General features: G+C 48.4%; 1 protein-coding gene across 1 annotated transcript in view; it reads left to right on the top strand.

Annotated features, from left to right (window-relative positions):
- The first annotated feature begins 8,934 nt into the window (after nucleotides 1-8,934).
- Adnp2 (ADNP homeobox 2) overlaps nucleotides 8,935-9,097 on the top strand; it is a 30,031-nt gene continuing 29,868 nt past the window's right edge. The window contains 1 exon segment of the mRNA XM_015499614.2: nucleotides 8,935-9,008. The gene's annotated coding sequence lies outside the window, so the exon portion shown is untranslated.

Consider the following 9,097-nt stretch of genomic DNA (forward strand, 5'->3'; position numbering starts at 1 on the left):
CAGGGACAAGGCATAGTTGAAAGAGCTCATCAAACTATTAAAATGTACTTATTAAAGCAAAAAGAGGGAATTGGGAAGGGGTATATATCCCCCAAAGGTAAACTTAAAATAACCCTTTTTACTCTAAACTTTTTAAATTTGGATTCATCAGGACTTAGAGCTGCGGAAAGACACATGTGTCCAAAAAATGTGCATAAGCCCAAGGTACTTTGGAAGGATATTCTAACAGGAAAATGGAAAGGTCCTGACCCAGTGATTGTCTGGGGTCTGTTTGTGTGTTTCCACAGGGAGAACAGCAGCCGATTTGGATTCCAGAGAGATTAACTAAAGCGATTTCTACAGACCAAAAAGAAGATGACTTGGCTCAAATCTATAACAGCTGATGTCCAGAACTCCAGTTTGGCTATCCTTACATCTGCGACAGTGGTTTTCCCACACCTGGAGGCTAATGAAACCAGGATGCTTTTTTTCAATATCTATTTTATTATTGCCCTTTCCCACATCATAAAGTTCTATTTTATTTTTTGAGCTCATACAGACCTAGGTTAATGTTTTTCTGATTAGTTCTATTTTTTTGACTGTGGAGTTTTTAAACATTGCAATGGAGATTTCACCTGTGAAAAGCTACAAGGCCTTTACTATTATGTTATGTGTTGTATGTATTGTATTATGTGTGCACACTTGTGTTTTCTGTTGTATGTCTGTATGTGCATATGTCCATATATCATATATGAGGAGCGCTCATGAAAAAATGGATCCAAATTTTTTTTATTATTCACGTGATTTGAATGGTTTAATTTAAATTGGGTAAACAGCTGTTGAGGATTGTTTTAATATGTGAACAAAAAAGGAGGTTAACAGATCTGTTTGTTTACTTTCACCTTTCCTTTTCATTATATTTGATAATTCTTTTCAGGATAATGTAAATTATTCAGAAAATTTTGTTTTTAGTGCCTGCTGGAATGTTACATAATTTTTTTTTTTTTTAGCCATCATTGCCAGAATTCCTATCTTCACCCCAGTGCCGATGAAGACAAAGATAAAAGCAAACTACAGATTCTGTGATAGCTATCACAACAAACTGTATAAACTGATGCATCAATGAATAATAACTCAACAAGTAATGCTCAATCAAGGAGTCGATTTACTTTGGGAGGAAATAGACATATTAATAGATTCCTCTGCTTTGAACTGCTTGCAGAACTTGCCTGGACTATGTAGCATTTGTATGCATTGTGAACTATCTGTTGGTGCAACGAATTGTGGTAGTGCTGGGGTATCTTTGCTGATGGTGTCACCGGTGGTTCAATTTTTCCAAAAGGAGCTGTTAATTGGGTTGGTGTCCTGGCATTTTTGTATCCTCCTCCATTCTGATTGTGATGGTCATTCAGGTAAAATTTGGGGGCCAACAGAGGTGAGGCAAAGAACCTCACCCCTCCACTGGTGCAAAGGCCTTATTTGGGGGCCAACAGAGGTAAGGCAAAGAACCTCACCCCCCCACTGGTGCAAAGGCCTATCCACAAGAATGGCTGTATGCTGGTCGGTAGTCAATGAGGGGTAAGATCCAATTGCAATGGTACCAACCTAAGACAGGAGGCTGACGCCTTGAGGTCAGCTCATCGGCTGACGGGTAAGGACCATATGTAGTATTGGACAACCTAAGACAGGCAAGGTCCCTAATCCACATGCTTGTTGTTTAATTAAACAGAAGGGGGGAGATGTTGAGAGCCACAGTCGGAATGGCCCCTGGCATTTTGCCAGAAGGAATGGTTGAGAGGTGATGCCAGGGAGCCATTAAGAGGATGATAATTAAGTTAAGCTGTGTACAATTGCTGTGACTGGATGGTGCTGGATTGAAACAGGCTGTGTATTCAGTTGTATATAGACCCCTGCTGTCTGGCAATAGGGTGGCTTCTGCAGCCTCTGACCCCTACTTTAGAGTTCTCACTGAGTTCCCCTTGAGTTCTGGTTGAGGTCTCCCGCGGGGATTCCTGGAGAGTTGTGTTGGTTGGTGAAGTTCCAGTGGAGGGAGATCTGGTTGGTGTGTGGTGTTCCTGGAAGGGCTGCGTGGGTGGTGTTCACGGGAGTTCGGGCAATAAAGGAGTTCCTGTTTGAACCTACAAGTGCCTCCTGGCGGCTCAGTTATTTTGTGCTCAGCCAGACTGCAGCAATATAGGGTGAGGGAGACCTCCATGATGGGCTCTGGCAGGGTATATAGGGTGAGGGAGACCTCCCATGATGGGCTCTGGCAGGGTATATAGGGTGAGGGAGACCTCCCATGATGGGCTCTGGCAGGGTATATAGGGTGAGGGAGACCTCCCATGATGGGCTCTGGCAGGGTATATAGGGTGAGGGAGACCTCCCATGATGGGCTCTGGCAGGGTATATAGGGTGAGGGAGACCTCCCATGATGGGCTCTGGCAGGGTATATAGGGTGAGGGAGACCTCCCATGATGGGCTCTGGCAGGGTATATAGGGTGAGGGAGACCTCCCATGATGGGCTCTGGCAGGGTATATAGGGTGAGGGAGACCTCCCATGATGGGCTCTGGCAGGGTATATAGGGTGAGGGAGACCTCCCATGATGGGCTCTGGCAGGGTATATAGGGTGAGGGAGACCTCCCATGATGGGCTCTGGCAGGGTATATAGGGTGAGGGAGACCTCCCATGATGGGCTCTGGCAGGGTATATAGGGTGAGGGAGACCTCCCATGATGGGCTCTGGCAGGGTATATAGGGTGAGGGAGACCTCCCATGATGGGCTCTGGCAGGGTATATAGGGTGAGGGAGACCTCCCATGATGGGCTCTGGCAGGGTATATAGGGTGAGGGAGACCTCCCATGATGGGCTCTGGCAGGGTATATAGGGTGAGGGAGACCTCCCATGATGGGCTCTGGCAGGGTATATAGGGTGAGGGAGACCTCCCATGATGGGCTCTGGCAGGGTATATAGGGTGAGGGAGACCTCCCATGATGGGCTCTGGCAGGGTATATAGGGTGAGGGAGACCTCCCATGATGGGCTCTGGCAGGGTATATAGGGTGAGGGAGACCTCCCATGATGGGCTCTGGCAGGGTATATAGGGTGAGGGAGACCTCCCATGATGGGCTCTGGCAGGGTATATAGGGTGAGGGAGACCTCCCATGATGGGCTCTGGCAGGGTATATAGGGTGAGGGAGACCTCCCATGATGGGCTCTGGCAGGGTATATAGGGTGAGGGAGACCTCCCATGATGGGCTCTGGCAGGGTATATAGGGTGAGGGAGACCTCCCATGATGGGCTCTGGCAGGGTATATAGGGTGAGGGAGACCTCCCATGATGGGCTCTGGCAGGGTATATAGGGTGAGGGAGACCTCCCATGATGGGCTCTGGCAGGGTATATAGGGTGAGGGAGACCTCCCATGATGGGCTCTGGCAGGGTATATAGGGTGAGGGAGACCTCCCATGATGGGCTCTGGCAGGGTATATAGGGTGAGGGAGACCTCCCATGATGGGCTCTGGCAGGGTATATAGGGTGAGGGAGACCTCCCATGATGGGCTCTGGCAGGGTATATAGGGTGAGGGAGACCTCCCATGATGGGCTCTGGCAGGGTATATAGGGTGAGGGAGACCTCCCATGATGGGCTCTGGCAGGGTATATAGGGTGAGGGAGACCTCCCATGATGGGCTCTGGCAGGGTATATAGGGTGAGGGAGACCTCCCATGATGGGCTCTGGCAGGGTATATAGGGTGAGGGAGACCTCCCATGATGGGCACTGGTAGGGTATATAGGGTGAGGGAGACCTCCATGATGGGCTCCGCAGGGTATATAGGGTGAGGGAGACCTCCCATGATGGGCACTGGCAGGGTATATAGGGTGAGTGAGACCTCCCAAGATTGGCTCTAGTAGGCTATATAGGGTGTGGGAGACCTCCATGATGGGCACTGGCAGGCTGTTTAGGGTGTGAGAGACCTCCCATGATGGGCACTGGCAAGGTATATAGGGTTAGGGAGACCTCCCATTATGGGCTCTTTCAGGGTGTGTAGGGTGAAGGAGATCTCACTTGTAGTGTGCTGGCGAATACAGGGGGCTAGGGAGACTTCAGTGTGGATGTTGTGCGGAATGTAGAAGGGAGGACAGGAGGAATTCTTGTTTACTCTATATAGGATGTCTCTTTTTTTTTTTTAATATTTATTTATTTATGTATCTTTATTTTTGGGTGGATACATTAGCTTGTTTTTATGTGGTGCCGAGGATCGAACCCAGTGCCTCATGCATGCTAGAAGTGCACTCTACCACTGAGCCACCACTCCAGCCCCTAGGATGTCTCTTGTGGAGATTGTTGAGGGAGTGGATGGAAATCACACAGATTTTTAAATCAGTGGATAGAAGAACACCTTGTTCTCCACATCTGATGTCTTCTGTGTATATTGCAGAATGTAAAGATTGGAAGAATACAGTTTGTTGAATGAGAGGACAGCAAGTTCACACGTTCTTGATTGAGCAGGAAGGAGAACAGTTTGGTTCTTTCTACATTGTCACTACATGACTCTGTTCACTGTTTAAACAAAAGAGAATTCTCACTTATACTAGGACTTGCAACCACTGTGGACACTTGAAAATTCTGGCGCACTCCTGCCTTTTGGAAAGGTTTTATTCTAAAAATCCGAGACACCCGGGGTGTTGAAGATCCTGTGCTGCCCAGTTTTATCAAAGTTTGCTATCCCAGCTAAAAACCCAGAGACCAACCTGTTGGTCTGGGAGTGTGTCTCAATATGTGCAGTGCTTTCCTGGCATGTGGCCCTGCACATACCACACCCACACCACACTCACACATACACACTAACCCTCTGGAGGGACTCACAGAGCACAGAGGTGACTTGGCACTGATTTGGAGTGAGAAGATGGAAGCTCATGTTGTTCCCCTCACTTAGTCCAACTCTGGCACCTTCAGCAGACTTTTGGTGGACTCTAAATGGACATCAGCTGCATCTCAGTGGAACTACTATTCATCATGCTACAGTGAAACTGATTGTATCTGAAGTTAATATTGGCAGGAAACCTACAAAAACTGCCAAGTTGGTTTTCAGGTCCACAATGCAATCAGGGAGAAGTCATAATAGTCAAACCTGATGGGGTGGAGCCCCACGAGCCCTTGTATATCTTTGGAGAATTTAATCCAGCTCTTTCTTTCCATGGGGCAGACCCAGGGAAAGTGTGTGTGTACATGTGTATCTGTTTGTCTGTCTCCAGGATGCATTGAAGCACCTCATTGTCCAGAGCTTCAGCCCTTACAGCTACTTCATGTTACCTTATGTTATAGTCACTTTATGAAATAGTGTAATGGGCTGAATGTTTGTTTCTCCCCAAAATTCATATCTAAATGCTTCCCCCTCCCCACATGATGGATGAGAGTAAGGCCTTTGGAGGCAATTTGGTTGGGAGGGTGGGGCCTCCATACATGTGATTAGTGCTTTTGTCCCACAGGCGTGAGGGAGATCCATCAGCCCCTCTATCAAGTGGGGAGGTATAGCCTGAGGGCAGCCTTTCATGAAGAAGTGGGTTGTCACCACACACCCAATCTGCCAGTGCCTTTGTCTTGGACTTTCACCCTCTAGAACTGCGGAAATAAATTTCTTTTTATCAGCCACTTTTGTATATTTTGCATACAAAATAGTGTATACTATTTTGTTACAATGACCTGAAGGGCCTGAGGCTACTTGTAATGGGACGGCCTGTGCACTTAAGGATTTTACCTCTGATAACTAGATTCTGCCCTACTTCATGCAGACTGGCAAAGTTTTGCCAGGGACTTGTGTATTATACCAGGCACTACACCAACAGAATCTTCCTCACACAGCACCTTCCTGAGCAGCCAAACCTGGAGACCTGTGTCTATTGGGAGAGACAGGAGGAAATCTCTTATGAAATCTGTTCCCACTGGAATAAATATGGTTAAAGAAGAATCTCCCGCGGAGGTTCTTCAGTAGAGCCTCTCATACTTCAGAGTCAGCAGTGCCTAACTTAGGAAGTGGGCAGCAGACCCAAGTCTCAGGAGCAAGCTCAGGTAGAAGAGAGCTTCTGCTCAAGAGTTTGGGCCAAGACCTTTGAACTTCCCGTTCTGCTTGTGATCTGTTTCCTATAGTAATTATTCTGATTTTCTGTGGGCCCCTAGTTGTGGTACACTCATAACAGCCCCCTTTATCTCCTTTCCTCTTTGTGATACTTGTTAAGTCAGCAAACTACCACATTTTGGCATGCTTTTTTTGTGTGTGTGTATGGTCGTAAAGATTTTCCTAGAAGAGAGACCAGCAGAACTTAGCCTTGAGTGGGTGAATGGACACTAGGTCAGGTAATGGGGCAGGAGTTCCATGAACAGTGTGTGTGGTGTTTGGGGGAGCAGGAGAAAGCTGAGAGCTGGTTAGTTCTGAAAATTTCCTGCCATGCTGACCAATGGGGCTTGATCCTCAGGGGATTTGGAATGAAGGCAAGAAGGGTTTGATGTGCTCAGAGCTACCTTCCAATAGATTACTAAGTGACCGGCTGGGGAATGTGCCTGGGTCAAGCTGGAGGTCGGCCAGGAGATGACCAGTCTGTATACAGTACAGATGAGGAAACAGACTTGAGGAACCCTTAAGATGTGAACCGAGGACCTGGAGCTGGGAAAGCACACTGTTTACTAGGAGAGCCTGCAGAGGAGGGCAACTTGGAGCATTTTGAATCTAAGGTGGCTGTGGGACCCTCAAGTGGAGCTGCCTAACTGGCAGCCAGAAAAAATAAACTGAAACATAGGAAAGTGATGGAGATATTGGTTTGGTTCAAGGGATGATGTTTTTGATTGAGTCTAGTAAGTGAGAATATGCAGAATAAAAATGAAAAGCATGGGATTTCCAATACCTAGTAACAGCCTGACAGCAGCAAGTGGGTAGTGAACATGTATTGAATGAAGAAGGAAAGCAGGCTGAATCTTGAGGACACCAACATTCAAGGATGGATGAGGAAGGCAAGAGAATGAGAGGCTGGAGGAGATTAAAGAGCAAGTTGGGGAGTTGAGGAGGAAGGGCTTAGAAAAGGGAGTGTGCACAGGTAGTCACAGAGGAAAGTCAGGGCCGCAAGCTGAGGATAAATTTGTTCTTGTGTTCAACAGTTTGGAGGTCACTGCTGACCAAGCAGTTTCTGCAGAGTGGTGGTTCAAGAGATGAGGATGAGGAGTGAAGTTGCCGTGAGATGAACCATCCTAGATTCAGAGGACTATCTGCCAAGGCCGGTGGCCAGTCGATTGCCCACCTGTGTCTGAATCTTGTTTGCCTTGCCTTCTGCTGAGAAGGGAAGGGAAGAAATGAGGTGAGGCATTTGAGAGCACCTAGGACCAGAGGCATAATTTACACTTTTCCTCTCACTCCCACTTTCTCAAGGAAAGTACACAGGAACAGCACACCTATTTACCACTGTAATTCACAATCAAATTAAGGCATAATTTATAAACAAATAGGGCAAACTCTCCAACAGTTATGACTTATCTTCTTTAAGGAAATTAAAGCAAATTGTGGACAAGTGGAATCAGCCCAGCACTTAACACAAATTAAAAATTGATGTGGACATTTATTGAGAGCCTAGTATGTGTCTAGTCACTGGGCTAAATTGAGCAGATGACACCAGGAGAGAGAGAAAAGCTACAATTTGGGGAGCACGGATGATGCACAAGGAGGCTCTGGACAGGGCAGGAGAGATCCAGTCATGAGCAAGTGATGAACAACCTTGGGCTGGACATAGTCTGATAGTTCTCTGAACCTAGACAAAGCCTGATGGTTGTCAGTAGACAGGAGTGTATGTAGGGCCAGGAGCCCAAATCTTGGTGTGGTTTCATGTAAGGAGACTTCCAGAAAACGACCTCTGTGGAAAAGGAGAAGGGGCAGCAAAGATGCTGTCCAGAGTTGCCAGACTTGGAGAGCTCTGGAATGGTCTTTGAGGCACCGGAATAGGACAGGAGCTCTGGTGGATGGATTGTCAAGCATTTTAAAAGTAGGTGTGTGGATTTGCCCTTCTTAACTCTTAAGCTTCTTGGCGGTCTGCTTCCCACCCTCATTGCCCTCTGGTGCAGAGCCATCAGAGGAGCAGTCCACGCGAGGGTCTTGGTAACTGAACGATGGAGACCAAGAACCACTTGTAGAGCTTGTACACCATGTTTTTGCTCAATTTTATAAATATTCTATTATTATTACACACCTTAAAAAATCTGGGAGAAAGAGTTTATACAAATGCATACAAGTAACCCTTTTCTTACACAACATGTAGTAAATGTATCTTAAAAATCGTAATTCTCAAAAGGTGTGACATATTTTTCTTAGAGAGAGTATGATGAAGTTAGGAGGCCCTAATCCGACGTTCACCAAGATACGTCAATCAAGGACACACTTGTCCAAGTTCTGAGAGCCAAAGTCCTATTCTCCAATGGCAAGGCAGTATTCTCACAGCTGGTTTCCTATTGGCCGAGATGTGGGCGGGGCCACCCACTCTTGGGGCTGTCACTAGCCCCGCCCCCATTCCATGCAAATGAGGCCAAAGCTTTGGGTATACCATGTGACTGGCCACGTGGTTGATGTCGCACTTTCCCCACCCCTGGATGACGCCATCACTAACCAAAACTCTCACGAGAGCTTGTCTAGTGGAGGTAGGAGGCTGGCAGGACCGTTCACTGGGCCAGGAGGTCTTAAAGTTGTGTTGGGGGGGGTCCCGGTAGGCCCCCACCCCTCTCCAGAGCCTCGAGTGCTAAAAGACCCAGGGGCCCAAAGGGGCCTGTGGGAAGAGTCCAAGGGGCCCCAAGCACAGTCTGTGCCCATTGGCTGGCTGCGCCGACATGCAAATGAGGCGACGTCACTTCCTGAGGCAGCTGAGCGCCATCTTCCCTTTCTGGCGCGCGGGAGGAGGGACGGGGCGCGGGGTGGGCGCGGGCGGGGGTCCCGCCGCGCGGGGGCGGAGGACGCGGCGGCGCTGCGAGCGGCGGCGGGACGCGGCGCTCCTCGCGCCCGGCGGGTAGGTATGGCCCGGTCCGTGCGGCTCAGCCCCCCGGTCCGTTCCCCGCGGGCGCCCCGCCGTCCACCTGCCGTCCACCCTGCCGTCCA

The sequence above is a fragment of the Marmota marmota genome, unplaced genomic scaffold (genome assembly GCF_001458135.2).
Source record: "Marmota marmota marmota unplaced genomic scaffold, marMar, whole genome shotgun sequence".
Classification (NCBI taxonomy): Eukaryota; Metazoa; Chordata; class Mammalia; order Rodentia; family Sciuridae; genus Marmota; species Marmota marmota.